Raw genomic sequence first — 18,009 nt, forward strand, 5'->3', positions numbered from 1 at the left:
TAACATCTTATTGGGATCAAATCTCTGTCTCTAATAAGTCATAGCTTGCTCTGTGTACCAGTTTAGCTATCTAGCTCCTTGTCTTTATCAGCTGCTGCCTATACATTTCTTCAGAAATGTGTGAAGACCCCAAATTGTACTTCTTCAATTTTCTGATGAATTGCCAGTACCATGAATGTTTCTGATAGGAAGGGATTTAGAATCAACGTAGGAGCTTAATGCCTGGTAAGCCCAAAATATTTCAGTTCTGGCTACCATCTGTATATTGCAAATAGAATTTGTATTCATAATGGTTAGAGCTGTAGCAGTGTGACAGAGCAAATGCTCGGGACGCAGAAGGTCCCAGGTTCCATCCATAGTACTTCCAGATAGTGCTAGGAAAGACTCCTATCTGAAACACTAAAGTGTTGCTGCCAGTCATTGTAGACAACACTGAGCAAGGGTGACCAATGGTTTACATTGATATAAGGCAAATCACTCTCTTACATAGACCCAACAGCTTTGCCAGCAGTGTGCCTTGCATTTGCTTTAATTCAGCAATATTTTTAGTGTGACTGTATCACTCTACTAGGAAATACCAATGAATGCAACAAGTCCTATTGATACATAGAACCATAGAAAACATCCCTCCAACATTAGAAGCATTGTTTCACTGCTCCAAATAGCTGCTTTGTAATTCAGCATCTGGAGGAATTGCCTGGCCAGCTAACCTCTGGTCCAGGATCCACGTGACAGATTAAAAACAAGCAATGATTTAACCATCAGCCTTTCTGGACAACATGTCCTGATATCAACACATGTTGTCAAGAACCAGTGACCTGTTTGTGGGGTAAGAAAAAAATGTGTGAAGTGTTGTGTAAATCATGCCATTATGAGGATGCTCACTAGAATATAATTAAAGCAAACACAGGGCATACTGTTTTTAAGTGGTTGGACTATTTTACCATTCTTCCACATAGTTCTTTTCCATGTACCTAAAACACACACAACAGAAGGCAAGCACATCATCCATACCAGCTAAAAGGGATGATTGCATAGGTAGATACTGAAGGTGCATCAATCCATAACACTGGAGATGTATGCCATAATCCATTTTTTCTGGGCCACCCCTCAGCAGGGAGGACGTGAGTTGTCATGCCAACTTGTCCTCACATCTAATGGTGCTACTGATAAACACCAGGTCAATTAATAATAAGACCAACCTCTTCCACAATTTGATTCTGGATGAGATGGCTGGCCTGGCAGGCAGTACCGAGATTTGAGAGAACAAGTTCAGTGGGCTTGACCTGACCCAACTGAGTCCTCCCACCCCCAGGTACCCTGTGCAGCACAGGGTCGGGGAGTGGGAGCTGCCATCATCCATAAGAAGTTCATTTCTCTTGTCAGAAAGCCAGACCACTTAAGCAATGGTTTCGTTGTGTCAGAGACAAAATGGGGATTCAGTTGGTGTACCACCCATGCTATTGAGCAAGGCTGATGCCAGAGGGTGGGCTGTGGGCTTCACTAAGCCTGCAGACATGCCCCACCTACCTCTCCTGTCCCTACACCTACATCATCCTGTAAACGATGTGCGCAGTCTGCATGCATGCCTGCCATCAGCTAAGATGGCGAATGGGGCTTTCATAAGGGGCTGATGACCTTGCCGCCATCTTGGTTGATGGCATGCATGTGTGCACAATGCACACATCATTCACAGGAACAGGTGAGGTAGGTGGGATGCACAGGTGGGCTTATTAGCCCCACGCAGCCTGTATGGGGGGTCGGGCTAGGGTACTGTGTGCCTGGGGCATGCTTGTGCCCAAGGGCCCAGTCATGCCTGGTGCCGGCCCTGCTTGAGCAACAGTCTCCCTTCCTGAGCTGGCTGAGGTGGTCTTGGAGATGGTGTTAGACAACTCCCAAAGTGTTGTTCTAGGAGGCTTCAACTTTCATGCCAAGGCTGCCTTGTCAGGCCAGCTCAGTATTCATGGCTGCCATGACAACTAGAGCTGAGGCAAACCTTTGAATGGTCATTATTTTGACCACTGCAAGAATGTGAAACATGAAGTGAGGTTGAATCAAAAGAAATCATAAAGGGTAAAACTTCATATATATATATTTAAAAAAATTATAGAGGGACCAGGGAGGTTGTATTTACCGTAGGAACCATGTGAGGTGGGTGAAGGCTCATCAAATATTTTTACTTCAAACATTTTTAAAAGCTCACTTGCAACTGGGCTTTTCTAAAGTTTTAAGAGCATTTCTCCCCTCCCCCCTTTAACTGAAAATTTAAATTATCATTCCAGGAAGCCCTGAAAAGCTGAAATCTTGTCCGCAAAGAGCCCTGTGCTGTTGCGAGTGAATGTGAGGCTTGCAGGGACAAAACACAGGGCTATAGGCTAGGTGTGCTCCTAGCCTGCCGCTGACACTTGAGACCCGGATGGCAAGGAGTACCTATTACCAGCTATGGATGGTGCACCACATACAGCAATTCTTGCATCATGATAGTCTGCCACTGTGATGTACGCTCTGGGAACCTCATGTAATGTGCTCTATGTTGGGCTTCCTTTAAAAAATGATCCAGAGATTGCAGCCAGTGCAGAGTGCTGCTGCTAGGGTATTGACACATGCACATAGTAGTATAACACCTATTCTGTGGGATCTGCATCGATTGCCTTTATGCTACTGGGGCCAATTTAAGATGATAATATTGACTTTTATAGCCCTGAATGACTTGGGATCCAGTTGTTTGTTGCAGGATTTCATCCCTTAACAAATGATCCAGATCCCGCAATCGGTGGTGATGGTGGGAAGTTTCTTGATGTTCTGCCAGTAAGTGTGGCTCACTATGTGGTGATGTAGGACAAGGCTTTCTCTATTGTGGTACCCAGGCTGGAATTCTCTTTTCTTAAAGATGTGGATGGTAACAACTTTACTGGAATTCCACCACCACGTTGAAAGCATATCTGTTCTCCCAGGCCTTTGGAAGAAATTAGTTGGGGCTGTTTAAAGCCAATGGTTTTATTCTGTGAAACTGTATTATATTGCTAATTGATTTAATAATTGTATGTTATTATTGTTTGATGCAATATAATATTGTTGCATAATATGTTGGAAACTGCCCTGTGATTGCTATTTGTGATTGAAGGGTGGTCTAGATTTTTTTGGTAAATAAATAAATCAATCCCTATGTTCCTGGAAGTGAGACCCACTGAACACAGTAGGTCTACCTCCGATTAAAAAACGCATAGGCTGAGAGAGTGTCTATAGAGTGAGACACTGAAATTAAGGTTCATTAAGGTATGCATTTGTATATTAAGTTGATTTTATATTCTGAATGTACAACCATTATCAGAACTTTAGAAATAAAGTACTATTTTTTTGGATGCATAGTTTAAAAAAGTTATTTGTTGTAAATATGTGGTTTTATGGTTGCTAGCAAGTTACTATTCGACTTCATTTCTTTCTCTCAAATGCTGAGACCTGCTTCTCATCTAGTGTTGTGCATAAGATTTGCCACAGGGGTAGCTGTAAATTTTAATGGTGTTTGGAGATCCATGATTTATAAAAAGGCACTGGTTAAAATTACAAGTTATTTATACATACTAAATAAATAAATAAATGTCTGTTTTGAAGCCTAACTAATCTTCAAAGCTCTACTCACATTTAATTAAAAATCTTACTTAGGATGGAAAATTGTTCCATCATTTACTATTTGAGTATCCAATTGCGATAATGTGCCTTTTTTGCTTGGAAGTAATGGGTCTTTCTGCCTGAAGAGCAATGAAACTTCATACCAGTGACAACAGAAATCACTTCCACTCCTAGCAGCATGTTTGCTGTTTCCCCTCCTCTATTGAATATACAAATATGACTTCTCTAATAGGATAGCAGAACAAAGTATGTGTCCTAGGCAGAGTTCAGTTCTGTTCTCTCCCCTCACCCACCAGGTCTTTCTTTGGGTTCCAAAAGCTCACAGTGAAATGACTATCAATGCAAGAGGAGCTTAATAAGATCTGTCAGGTTTCTTCACAGAACAAAACATCATTTACTACAGTTCAAATCTTCCTTTCTGCCACGTTAATTAGTTCTCAGAAGGAAAACAAAGTGGCCTCATGTGATTTTGTTTTTGAACTAAAAACAAACCCAAGAGATGTTAGTCTTGGATAAAAAGAAATGTGTCAAGAAGAAATTACTCATTCCCTGCGTTGCTCTAAAGCCTGCGACTTCAAAAACAAAGTTCAAATATGCAGCCTTTATAATTGTGGCACTGTACATGGGAATCTGCCTTATACCAAGTCAGATCACTGGTCCATTTGGCTCACTACAGTGACTGGCAGCAGCTCTCCAGGTTTTCAGATAGGCGTCTTTACCATCTCCTACCTGGAGATGTCAGGAACTGAACCAGGGCCAGCGCCAGACTGCAGGGGCCCTCGAAGACAGCGGCGATGAGGCAGCACTACTGCAGCTGGTTTAAACAGGCCCACCCACGTCAGCAAATTAGTGTACTGCACACACATGCTTACCATCCCCCAAGATAGTGGGGGCGTATTGATGCCCCTGCTGCCATCTTGTATGATGGCAAACATTCGTGCATAGTACGTTGATGTGACGCCATAGGAAATTGCATGGCCAGCCCGTGCCAGCAGTGGGGTGTGTGTGTGCTTGAGAGGATTGCTGCCACTCTGCAACTTGATGCTAGTGCGGATCATGGAGCGGGAGCTACACCTATCCAGCCCCAGCAGCAGGGGCCCCTCTCATAGCCAGGGCCCCTCGGCCATTGCCTAACCTGGCTACCTGCTGGCGCCAGGCCTGGATTGGATGTTCTGTACATGCGTACTACCACTAACCTACAGCTCTTCCCCAAAATATACTTAGTAACACCAAGTCCAAATATGGGATGGTTATACTCCTCAAAGGGCCAAGCTAATACTAAGATGAACACAACAATTTTTAAAATGAAATTTCTGCCAATTATTTTTTAATACTCTAATTTGGAGTATAACTGGCTAACAGGATGTGTGAGTATAACAGGATGTGTGTGTGTGAAGGCAGATTACATTTTGGCCAATCTGTTCACTGTGGTCTCTACATTTTCCTTCCTAGCAAGGCTATAGGGATGGGACAGCAACAGGATTATAAAATATAGTCAGAAAGCATATGAAGTAGTTCTGCACTGAAGGTTAGGGTCTAGCCCCAAGTACCACCTCGATGGGAAGCCACCTGGGAATCATATGCAAGGTGCTCTTTTGACGACAGGTGGGGATAAAAGGGCACCAAATACAAACAAGCAAGATCTTTGCTGTGCAGTTCACAAAACGGTTTCTATTTTTGTCAGAAACCATAAACCCAGAGGTTAACTAAGCAAAACAAACTCTGTTCTACATCAGTGGTTGCCAACCTTTTTTCCCCCAAGTACCATTTGAAAATTGCTGATGGTCTTAGCAGACCATTTAATGATTTTTTTGCTTGTTGTGGCAATTTTATTGCACTGTGCTAGATGCTCCGTGATTTTTAATTGTATTTTTATTGTTTTCTTTATTTCTTATATTGTATTACAATGTAATACAAGAAATAAAGGCAGCAATAAAATATTAAAAATCGATATGAATATTTAATGCAGACATGTCGCAAACCACCTGAATGAAGCTCACAGACCGCTGCTGGTCCGTGGACCCTGGTCTACACCACTTCACAGGCAGCTGGAGCATTTTTGAATGCTCTTCCATGCTAAAAAAGAAAGAGAGGCTCTTTTAGCCCTCCCATTCTTCACTATGATACAGCACAATTGAAAGTGAAGATCCGCCGGGATGAAAGGGTTTGGATTTGGCGGATCTTTGGCTTTCCTAGCTGAACAAAGGCTCAGCTGAGGCTACGCTGGCATAAGTCCATTGTCTTGGCTGAGCTGGAGATATTATTTGTAAGCCGCCCTGAGTTCCAGTTTCGGAAAAAGGGCGGGGTAAAAATAAAGAGTAATAATAATAATAATAATAATAATACCAGTGAGTCCTTCATACCAGCTCAGCCACTGGGACATAAACTAGCAGGATTTATACAGGTGTAAGTCCCAATAAACGGGCATTCTGTGGGTGTGGTGGGATGGGACAGGGCAAGGAGGCTACCTATGCCAAACCCCTTTCAGCTTGTGTGCAAGATCATGTAATCCAGCAGAAAAAGGATTGTGTAAGGAAAATTCCTCTTGAATGGAGTTTGGAATAGGGGTAACTTAAGCTGGCATAATTTACACCAGTGTATGTTACACCGACCTACTATATTTGGGATTGCTGTTCCAGTTTTCTACTTCGTTTACAACAAACAGCGTACAAAAATGGCATCACCCATCTGCAGTCAAAAGTGATACAGTCTATTGTGCCACTCTCTAAAAACTCCACCACCTCATTCTGCTGCAAGAGTACACCATCTCTTTGATTCTGGCTAGGAATGAACAAGTGGTGAACACAGCATTGTTTAAATTGCACAAGGGTTTGGGCCTTTGTTCATATATGCTATTCTTCCTTCCTTACTACATTTAGCTAGTATGAACACTGTCATCCTTGGCAGGTTTTATAGATCAGTTCAAGACACTCTCTCCCAACCAAAACACTGGGATAAAAATCAAAATTAAATATTTAGATTTCTTTGTCATTAAGATAGCAGTTAAGTATTAACAATGTTTAATTTTTAAATGTTACATCTCTTTTATCAACTTTAGCCATGAGAGAAGCATAGGAACATATACTCTTTTAATAATGTAATATAATATACTTATTTTTAAATGTCAGCATGTGGGAAAATTAGTGAAATCAACTGCATTTATTCATGTTAACTATACTGTGCTCTCAGGATGGAAAAAAAATCCACATTTCATCCATTCCAAATGTGACGTTAGCAGGGTGCTTAAAGAGGGCAGGATTTGTAGGCCATTGGGAATATAGAGTAAAGTTTATGGAAGGATGTACTCAAGGAAGATAGGAAAAATTGTATTGGGACTGTAAGAATTTGGGGCCAAGCAACAGCTGAGCATGAAAAAAACCTGCATAGCCTATATATTGTGGTCTCAACAATGTATTTTTCTTTAGAAGAGGTTGCAGAGACCAAGAACTGGGCAAATTGTCTTGTACATTTTTAAAAATAAAAGAAGATTTTGGGCTTGCTACATAGGCAGTTTAACATTTTTAAACAAATGGAAGAGGAGAGAAAGAGACTTTTCCTTTGGTTCTCTACAGCAGCATGGGGAATCTCAGGGCCACCAGTTAAGTCCTTGCCAAACACACAAAGTGGGTTGCTGTTGTTTTGTCTCCTCCCCGCTCTCCTCTCATCAGTTTGTCATGAGAAAACCAAAAATGTTTTTCTTTTGTTCACCCCCTCCCTTCCCATACTAGCATTTACTGCTGCTCTTGTTGGAACTGGGGAAATAGATCACGTTCAAATGGGAATGTTTGCAGACTTCTCCAAAATATTTTTAGCTCATGGAGAGTTGCAGCAGTTGTTGCTTCTGCTGGAATCCAGTACTGTACAATAAAGGGAGTGAGGAGAAGCCAGTGTCATTGAGCAAACATAGCAAATAGCCCGCTGCTAGGAAAAGCCAGCTCTGTTTGGGAGGCAGGGAGTGGGGAAGTAGTGCAATCACCTATTGAAACATTTTCTATCCCACCTTTCCATCAAAAGAGAGAGGCTCCCCTCGACCCCAATCCAAGGTTGACTAAGGTCATGATTAGTCAAGAACTTGCACTGAAAATTTCATCTCTGATCCTGCTCACTAGTTTATGCTCACCGACATTAAATGCTCATGGTGAACATATCTGCAGAATATGTGCCCTTCATCTTTCACCTTCATCTTAGGCCAACCCAAGACAACTCATGTGGGCACCTCTTGAATTCTGACACTCCCAAGTGGCCACTTTGTGGCCTAATCCTAAAAGGTTGAGCTGGCCTCTCACTATAAGGATTGTTGGATGGGGTGCATGTGCATCTATGGGAGGGGAGGAAACCCAGTTATCAAAACAGGAATACATTTACTTTCAAGTGGCACCACTGTGCTCCATAAGGGCAACAGGTAAAGTGCTACTGCAGCACTGCTGTTCTTATGCCATGCCTGCACATTGGTAACTCATGACAATGGGTTGCTAAACATAGGGGTGTGATTTGCTGCAGAGTAAGTATGTTTAGGCTCACAGTTTAGCAGCACATGCCTATACACATATACACAGAAGTAAGTCTCCTTCAGTGGGGCTTACTCCCAGTTAAGTTGGTATGGGATTGCAGCCTATAACATTTCCTCTTTGCTTGCTCCAGGAGTGGAGTTGTGCTCTCAGGTTTGTACTCAGCAGAGTCAGCTGGATTCATAAACAGCTTCCTTTTCATTAGGAAGAACACAGAGAGACACAACTATCTTGCAGCAAGGCAAAGTAGCACATACAGTATGGTTGCTACTTCATCCCTCCATGCACACACACACACATTGTGTGAACAAACAGGTGCCACACCCAGGGGGACTAAATGATGCGAAGCAAGTATCAGAGAGAAAATCAGACTGTTCCGTTACAGGGCCCTTAAAGGAACATAAAATATACCACACAGCCAAAGTGACTTTCCCAGCTGTACAAAGAACATATGTTAAGGCTGGATATATCCCGTTATTTCATTGCCATGCCATTCTTATTTTCAGACTGTTTGTTTGTTTACAGCAAGTATATACTGCCCAATAACAACATTCTCTGGGTGGTGAACAATACACTTTATAAGCCATAATTTTTAAAAAATCAGATAATTGCAAGAAAAATAGAAGGGATAAAAGCACCAGCAGCAAAACATATAAAGCAACATTAACAAGCAGTAAATGATAAATATAAAATGCCTGGGGAAAGGTCCCAAAAGGACCATAAGAGCATAAGTTTCCATAAATTTCATGGAAAAGGCCCTCTCTTCAATAGCCACTCATCACACCTCATTTGAAAAAGGGCATCTGAAGATAACCTTACACCAGATAACCTCTGGTGTAAATGAAAGAACACAAACCAGTGTAAACTGGTGTAAATGAAAGAACACAAACCAGTGTAAACTGGTGTAAATGAAAGAACACAAACCAGTTAGTTTTCAAAGCATCTGTCAAGCTGAGAGATTGTGGTTTGAACGGTCCACCCTTTCTTCTCAAGATATACAACCATTACTGCTGTTGGCTAGGCAGACAATACCTTTGCATGATTCACTTCAACACTATAATGATTTTTTTAAAAAAAGATGCCTTTGACAATGTCATAAATTCACACAGAGTTCATTAAAAAAATCTTCACTCTGGGTTCCTATTGGGAGGAAAGGTGGGAGATAAATTTAATAAGTAAATCTCATAAAGAACTCTCAGCAGTTTTGTAATAAGATTAAATACATATGTTTGGTTAATATGTGTTTTTGCAATCACTAATGGGGGAGCTAAGTAATTAGGAACTTTTTCTATATGATAGGAATTTGCCCCCTTTTGTAGCATACTGTAATCACAATGAGATGGATCAATCTTTTGCACTGTGTTTTGTATGAAAGTTCATGCCTCAGAACCTACTAGTTTCTATTTGGTGTTGTCTATTTGTTTTTAAAAGATTGATGTATTTTCTGTTTAATAACATAGGGTTGGTCTTGGTAAAGGGAATCTCCCAACAGCTGTTATCCTTCAAAGCTCCCTTAGAGGCAGTAACTTTTTGGTTTACTGTAGAGTACATATTTATTAAGCCACATCAGCAATAAGTACAAGTAATTATTTAAGAGGTTTTCAAGTGGGACATAACTTGGAAAGTGCCAACCACTTTGTATGAAAGGAGAAAAAAAACTTTTGAATCCTGTAAAATTTTCAAAAAGACAACTATTTAAAAAAATATTTAAATACATGTGAAGTAGATCCTATTTATCCAAGCTGATCATTGAACACTTGCTTTGATTTTGAAGCACTCTTGAAATGATAAGAAAAACAAACTAGATGTTATATTAAAACATACAGAAACCCTTCCTTACACTGAGAATCAAATTACAAATGTCAGAAAGTATCATTAAAATAAGGGATACATTCCCCTTTTTGAAACATTTATATTTATATTATATATTTATTACATTTATTAGTCACCCATCTGGCTGGTTGTCCAGCCACTCTGGGCAACGTACATAATAAAAACATATAATTACATTAGAACATTAAAATCAACAGTGAGTAAAACCTAACCCACCCCAAAAGCCTGCCTGAAGAGCCAGGTCTTCAAGGCCCGGCGGAAGCTCATCAAAGAGGGGGCATGGCGGAGATCATTTGGGAAGGAATGCCACAAGGTGGGGGCCACAATTGAGAAATCCCTCTCCCTAGTCCTCACCAGTCTAGCTGTTTTAACTGGTGGGATGGAGAGAAGGTCTTTTGAGGCTGATCTTGTTGAGGGGCATCGCTGATGATGCTGGAGGCGCTCTTTCAGATAAACTGGGCCAAAACCGTATAGGGTTTTAAAAGTCAAAACCAACACCTTGAATTGGGCCCAGAAAATAACTGGTAACCTAGGGCACAATCCAAACCTTTGCCCCCTGTTGGCAGGGCTTAATGGAGCAGCAGGGCTATTGCTGCATCCGCCGCCTTGCCAGTCACAGTGGCTGGAGCAGAAGGGGGGGACAGTAAGATTGCAGCTCCAGCCTGACACAGTGACTGGGCTCCATACTGTTGTGTGATAGCAGGATCCACACGAGAGCCTAACAGACTCTGCTTTTACCATCGTAATAGATTTTCAAGGTCCACACTTCTTGCTCAATAGTAGCTTCCAATCTGCTGTTTTCCATTCACAGAAGTAGGTGGCAGCCTCTCCAGTTGAACAAGGGGAAAGAAAAGTCTAAAAAGGGGGTGGGGGCGAGAGTAGGGAAACTCTTGATGGAAACTATTCCTGTTCCAAGGGTGAGATGGGGGCAGAAAGGTTGGAGACTCGAGCTGCTGTTCCTTAATCCTCAAGTCCACAGCAAGGACTTGGGCACTCCGCTTGGAAGGCACCCTTTGACAGCAGTGGCAGAGCTCCTTCACAGGGGTACTTTGCAGAACAGCAGAGACAGCATTGTGCCTTCATCACTGGGCAGCTCCCGAGTATGAGAAAGCGATCTGAGAAGAGAGAGGGAGTGGGCGATGGCATAAGAGAGTGTACCTATCTTTGAGGGAGGAGGGGAACTAACGGGAGAGTTAGTGGGTGGAGAAGGGGGAACCGCTGAAAGTGAGGATTCACCCACCCACACAAAAAAATCAAAGCAAAGTGCCTACAAGGAGGAGATGGTTTTTCCTTTCCTTTTCTCATTATCAGCTAATTGGATTAATATGGATTTAAAGGGGGAAACTGTGATAGCTTCTGCTTGCCTGCAATGTTATGTGAATCATGCAAATTAAAAAGGGATGCAAGTAGTACCAGACACACAGTAAATCACTGTGTGGATAAGCCCTCATGATCCAGTGGCTTGCAGGCTGGCTCAGGCCTGGTACTTCCCCACCCTTGGAACATCCAGTTTTAGGACTTTTAACTCACAGGAATCCCACTAGATGTCCCCCTGCCTGCACATGCAGTAGGTGGAAGGGATAGGTCAGCACTGACACATGCATCATTCCATCATTGGTGGCCAGAAGGAGGCCAGCTTAGCTGAGAAGGCTGGGCAGAGGAACACCTCCACTCACTCCCCCACCAACTCTCAGCATGGGAGTGGAATATTGAGGGTAATATTCAAACCTTACTCAGCAAAATCATAGAATCATGGAACAGTAGAGTTGGAAGGGGCCTATAACGCTATCAAGTCCAACCCCCTGCTCAATGCAGGAATCCAAATCAAAGCATTCCCAACATATGGCTGTCCAGCTGCATCTTCAATGTGTCCAGTGTCGGAGAGCCCACTACCTCTCTAGGTAATTGGTTCCATTGTCGTATGGCTCAGTTAGAGATTAATGCAGTGTAGTCAGTGTAGATTAATGAGGAGTACAGATGCTAGAAGAAGACACTATGAAATGCTTTCAGTTCCTTGTCCCCTATTATTGCTAAATTAAGCAGGACTATAGTTGTACGGTAGCCATAGATTTTGTGTAGTATAGAAGACCAAGTACATAAGCCACATCAACGCCTATGTGGGTATACTGAAACATGGGAACAAATGGATGCTTTGTGTGCATTTTCCCAGCTGAAAAAGCCTGATCCAGTAGCCAAGGCTGTGGCCAAACCATATTGTATGCTGTTGATAATCTGTTTAGTGGAGAAGACAAAAAGGAACATCTCCCTTGATGTGGAGGAAAAGAAGAGATGGATGGCAGGTAAAAAATGAATGAAAGGAACTGGACAGTGATGAGAGAAAGGAAGTAATAGGGTCTGCTAAAGGGAAGAGGAAAGAATCAACTGATCAGTACATGGATCATAAGAATAAACAGCAACTATAATGGTTAATGCAAGACATTTATGCTCAGTACCATGATAACCGAAAATCTTAGGGCAATATTACATGTTACATTATTGTTGTTATGTGCCTCCAAGTCGATCACGACTTATGGTGACCCTATGAATCAGCGACCTCCAAGAGCATCTGTCATGAACCACCCTGTTCAGATCTTGTAAGTTCAGGTCGGTGGCTTCCTTTATGGAATCAATCCATCTCTTCTTTGGCCTTCCTCTTTTTCTACTCCCTTCTGTTTTTCCCAGCATTATTATATTTTCTAGTGAATCAGGTCTTCTCATTATGTGTCCAAAGTATGATAACCTCAGTTTCATCATTTTAGCTTCTAGTGATAGTTCTGGTTTAATTTGTTCTAACACCCAATTATTTGTCTTTTTCACAGTCCATGGTATGCGCAAAGCTCTCCTCCAGCACCACATTTCAAATGAGTTGATTTTTCTCTCATCTGCTTTTTTCACTGTCCAACTTTCACATCCATACATAGAGATCAGAAATACCATGGTCTGAATGATCCTGACTTTAGTGTTCAGTAATACATCTTTGCATTTGAGGACCTTTTGTAGTTCTCTCACAGCTGCCCTCCCCAGTCCTTGCCTTCTTCTGATTTCTTGACTATTGTCTCCATTTTGGTTAATGACTGTGCCGAGGTATTGATAATCCTTGACAAGTTCAATGTCCTCATTGTCAACTGTAAAGTTACATAAATCTTCTGTTGTCATTTCTTTAGTCTTCCTGACGTTCAGCTGTAGTCCTGCTTTTGTGCTTTCCTCTTTAATTTTCATCAGCATTCGTTTCAAATCATTACTGGTTTCTGCTAAGAGTATGGTATCGTCTGCATATCTTAAATTATTGATATTTCTCCCTCCAGTTTTCACACCTTCTTCATCTTGGTCCAATCCTGCTTTCCATATATGTTCTGCGTATAGATTAAATAAATTTATTAGGGAAAATGCTTTGCAAAAATGTGTATTTTAGGTAAAGTTGCATATAGAAATGTGTACATTAAGAAAAGTTCACACTAAAATGCTGATGAATTTTCATGAAGACTTTTTTATCACAAGATGATGTGAACTGAATTTAAGATTGGAAAAATAAGCGGAGACTAACCAATTCACCCAATCCTACAACTGTAGCACATGAGGAAGAGATTTTAGTCCTTTACTCCCTGCACCATTTCCCCATTCAAAATCACCCTTCTAAGCTACCTCCTTCTCCCCTTCCCCCCCAAAATGTTGCTCATCTCAAATAGCACCTTTAGAGACAAATATCAGCAGAGGGGATTTTCAGTGGGAAAAGCCTTCATTAACTACACTTCCCAGGATTCTTTGAGAGAATCTTTTAGAGATTCTTTAGGTGAAAGGCTACATGTGCGTGCAGTAGAATAAAAAGGTGGAGGAAATGCTGAAAAGCAATGATACTGTTCACAATGTTTTCCTTTTGGAAAGGAAAGGGTCTTCCCCTCTGCCCAGCGCCCACCCACCCAATCCCCTCCCCTCCCCTTCCTCCCACCCTCCCCACCCCTCCCCAGGGTCACTGTTGGACTACAAACTAGGAGACCAGGGTTCGAATCCCCACACAGCCATGAAGCTCACTGGGAGCCCTTGGGCCAGTCATTGCCTCTCAGCCTCAGAGGAAAGCAATGGTAAAACCACCTCTGAATACCATTTACCATGAAAACCCTATTCATAGCGTCACCATAAGTCTGGATCGACTTGAAGGCAGTCCATTTCCATTTCCAAACATGATTGCACAGAAATAAATCCCATTGAACTCAAAAAGTATGCAAATTATCAAACCCACCCTCCCTTCTCCTCCCTCCTATCCCCTCCCTTTTGCCCCTTCCCTCCCCCTTCCTTTGCCAATCCCTCCCCATCCCCTTTCAATCCCCTCCTTCTCCTCCCTCTCCCCTTCCTCCTCTCCATGGTCAATTTTACCCATCTTAAGCATGATTGCATGGGAGTAAATACCACTGAACTCTATAAACTTGCAAATGATCAAACCTGCCTTCCCCTTCCCCTTCCTTTCCCCCCTCCAATATGCTCCTTCCCCTTTCCCTCCCCCTCCTCCTCCCCCATGATCAGTTTTACCTATCCTAACCATGATTGCATAGGAGTAAATCCCACTAAGCATGCAAATGATCAGACCTGGCTTTCCCCTCCTTCCTCTCTCCTCTCCCTTCCTCCTCCCTTCCCCTCTTCCTTCTTCCTCCTCCCCTGCCCACTCCAGCCCTCCCTCCCTCCTCCTGGTCAGTTTTATCTATCCTAAGCATGACTGCATGGGAGTAAACGCATTGAACTCTATAAACATGCAAATGATCAAACCTGTCCTTCTACTCCCCTCCCCCTCCTTCCTGCTCCCCTCCCCCTCCTCCCCTCTGCCCTTCCTTCCCTCCCTCTTACTCCCCCCTCCTCCCCTCCCCATCCCCTGTGGTCAGTTTCACCTATCCTAAGCATGATTGCAGGGGAGTAAATCCCACTGAACTCCATAAGCATGCAAATGATCAATCCATTCTTAGCAAACTTGCACAGGATCCCATTTCTTATCTCCCAGATTAAAAAGCAGAGAAATTCACTAATAGGCAAAAAAACATTGCGGTTTAAGAACATACCTATAGCTCACAGGTATTTCTATCAAACTTTAAAAAGCTGGGAAATTGGGCAGTTATAGTGAATGCACCAGGGAAGCAGGAGACCTGACCTCCTCTCTGAGATATTGTATCGCCCTACAAATTGGTCAAAATGCAAACACAATTTGGGTTGGTCTTTCATAGTCCAATCCACCTGCTGTGTAGCTTGGAAGAATTTGGAAACGTGTGCCTCTGAGCATATGGTGAGTGGTGGCAACACCTGCAATCAGCCCAAAGAATAGAAAGAAGACATGTGCTGTGCTGATCTTATTTTATCAGGGAGGAAGCAACATTATTAAGACTGTTGATATAGTTCAGATGGTCACTTTAAATATGTCTGATTTACTTTGCAATTTTAGTGAAGTTTCCTATAGGAAATCATATTCTTTTGTTTCTATTTGTGTGAATATGTGAAGTACAGCAACACTTTGCAAAATTTACACTAAAAAACCTCCAAAAATAATTGTGAAATAATGGCACTGACTATTCTGCAGAATAGTCTGCAGTGGACCTCAGGAGTGTCTCAGTTTGCACAAGATAAAACAGTGGGAGGTGAAATATATTCTAGCAAAAATCTAGGTGTGCTCTATGTTTTTATTTGACCATGCCCACCTTGGCTTAAATGAAATGGTTTAAACATAGCAAGTTGAGAACATGCATCCTCTTTTTTCCAACAGCTAGAGTCATTGCTGAAATAGCAACATGTTGTTATCAGTCTGATTATACATCAAAGTGCAGTTTCAGATTCAACTGTTAATGCACCCAAAATAGAAATAGAACATAACCTCCAATTTGAAACACAAAATGCTGTCTTCACCATCACATGACACTGACCAATAAAAAGGCTTTGAAATTAATAAAAAATATTTATTTTTATTTATTATTTAATTTATATCTTGCCCTTCCTCCCAGCAGGAGCCCAAAAATAAATTTGACACAGATTTCTACAATGAATAATGAGGGAAACAAAATTGTCTAGATTAGATTCTCTATAGAAACATTAGTAACACAGAAAAGAAGCAAAGTAAGAAGAACACCAAGAAATAATTCTCAATCTTTGGAGATGGCTGGTGTTGCCACCACTCACCATATGCTCAGAGGCACACGTTACCAATTTTTTCCAAGCTACACAGGAAGTGGATTGGACTGTGAAAGACCAACCCAAATTGTGTTTGCATTTTGACCAATTTGTAGGGCAGTCCAATATCTCAGAGAGGAGGTCAGGTCTCCTGCTCCCCTGGTGCATTCACTATAGCTACCCAATGAATTTCCCTGCTTTTTAAAGTTTGATAGATATATCTGTGGGCTATAGGTACATTCTTAAACCACATGGTTTTTTGCCTATTATTGAATATAGTACTTGTGAAGAACAGCCAGCAAGGGAGCATAAATTCTTGAGCCACTTGTTTAGAAGAAATTGCAAAGCCCAAGAGGTTCAAACCTTCAAAGCTAATTTTGTGCTTGTGCTTTCCTAGCAACAATTATGCATCACAAGGGAGAGTCTTTTAAACTATTCCCAGGATGTACTTGAAACTCCCCAACCATTCAAGGCTTTAAAAATAATTAATTTCCCTGCAAGGAAATGCCAATAGTAATATATGTGCAAGCCAAGCCAACTGTAATGCGAACTCTAGTTACTTGCTTGGACAGCTACAGTTTGCAGATCATGTAAAGGTTTTGGGTTCAGAACCATTTCTGTGAATATTTACCTCCACCCTGTGACCAAAATCTCGTACTACATTGCACTGCTATGCCATCTGTGCTGATAGCAACAATCACCCTGATCTGTATATGAACTAGGGGTGTGCATCATTTACATGTGTACCCTGAATAATGAGGCAAATCAGGGTGATTCAGGAGAGACTCTCACATTCCCTAGTCAGATTGCATGGTAAACAAGGCATGTTGAGGCAGATCACAGAGTCTCAAATCTTCTGAATAGCTCTGTTGCCTCATTTTTCTGAAAAGGTAGAATGCATAGCCTCCCCTCCTTGCTCCCCCCCAAAACAAAACCCCAACTAACCATGGAAACGTGCAGAATTCAAGAAGGGAGGGGGTAAAGCGTTGGTGGTGGGGATCTTTAACAGACAAGTCTAGTTTTAAATCACAGCATTCCCACCCCCAGTGTACTCCAGTCACAGTGATTTGGGGGAAGTTCCACAGCATAGGGCCCAGTGAAAAGGAAATTAGAATGAGAGAGTGTAATAAACAAATTTATCAAGTTGCACAACAAGAAAAGGTGTGATTGTGGAGAAAGGATCCTTTTTTTTTAATTTTAGGTTGTTTTCAAATTGTTTTAATGTCATATTTTAAAATTGTTGTAACTGCTCTGGGACCTTTGGGTGAAGAGTAGGTAATAAATGATTTGTTTATTTATTAAATTTATATCCTACCCTTCCTCCTAGAAGGAGCCCAGGGCGGCAAACAAAAATACTAACAATGCTCTAAAACATCTTAAAAACAAAAGGCTTTAAAATATTAAAACAAAACATCTGTAAAAACATAGTAAAACAAAGCATCTTTAAAAACATTAAAATAAATGTTTTCAAGCATCTTTTAAAAAAACATCTTTAAAAGCAATCATCAACTGGGAAAAGATCTCTACTTAAAAAGCTTGTTGAAAAAGGAAGGTCTTCAGTAGGTGCCAAAAAGATAACAGGGATGGTGCCTGTTGAATATTTAAGAGGAGAGGATTCCAAAGGGTAGATGCCACACGCTAAAGGTCCTCTTCCTATGTTGCGTGGAATGGACCTTCTGATAAGGTGGTATCTCCAGGCAGCCCTCACCTGCACAGAGCAGTGCATCAACTGGGTGTATAAGGGGTAAAACTATATTTCAGATATCCTGGTCCCAAGCTGCATAGGGCTTTGTACAGCAAGTGATGATGATGACGACGATAAAAGCTGAATAGCCCTTTAAGGCAGTAATGATTTATTTTGTGTGATAGCCTACCTATGGCACAAGGAGAGTTTGAC

Source organism: Rhineura floridana, chromosome 6, assembly GCF_030035675.1.
Source record: "Rhineura floridana isolate rRhiFlo1 chromosome 6, rRhiFlo1.hap2, whole genome shotgun sequence".
NCBI lineage: Eukaryota > Metazoa > Chordata > Lepidosauria > Squamata > Rhineuridae > Rhineura > Rhineura floridana.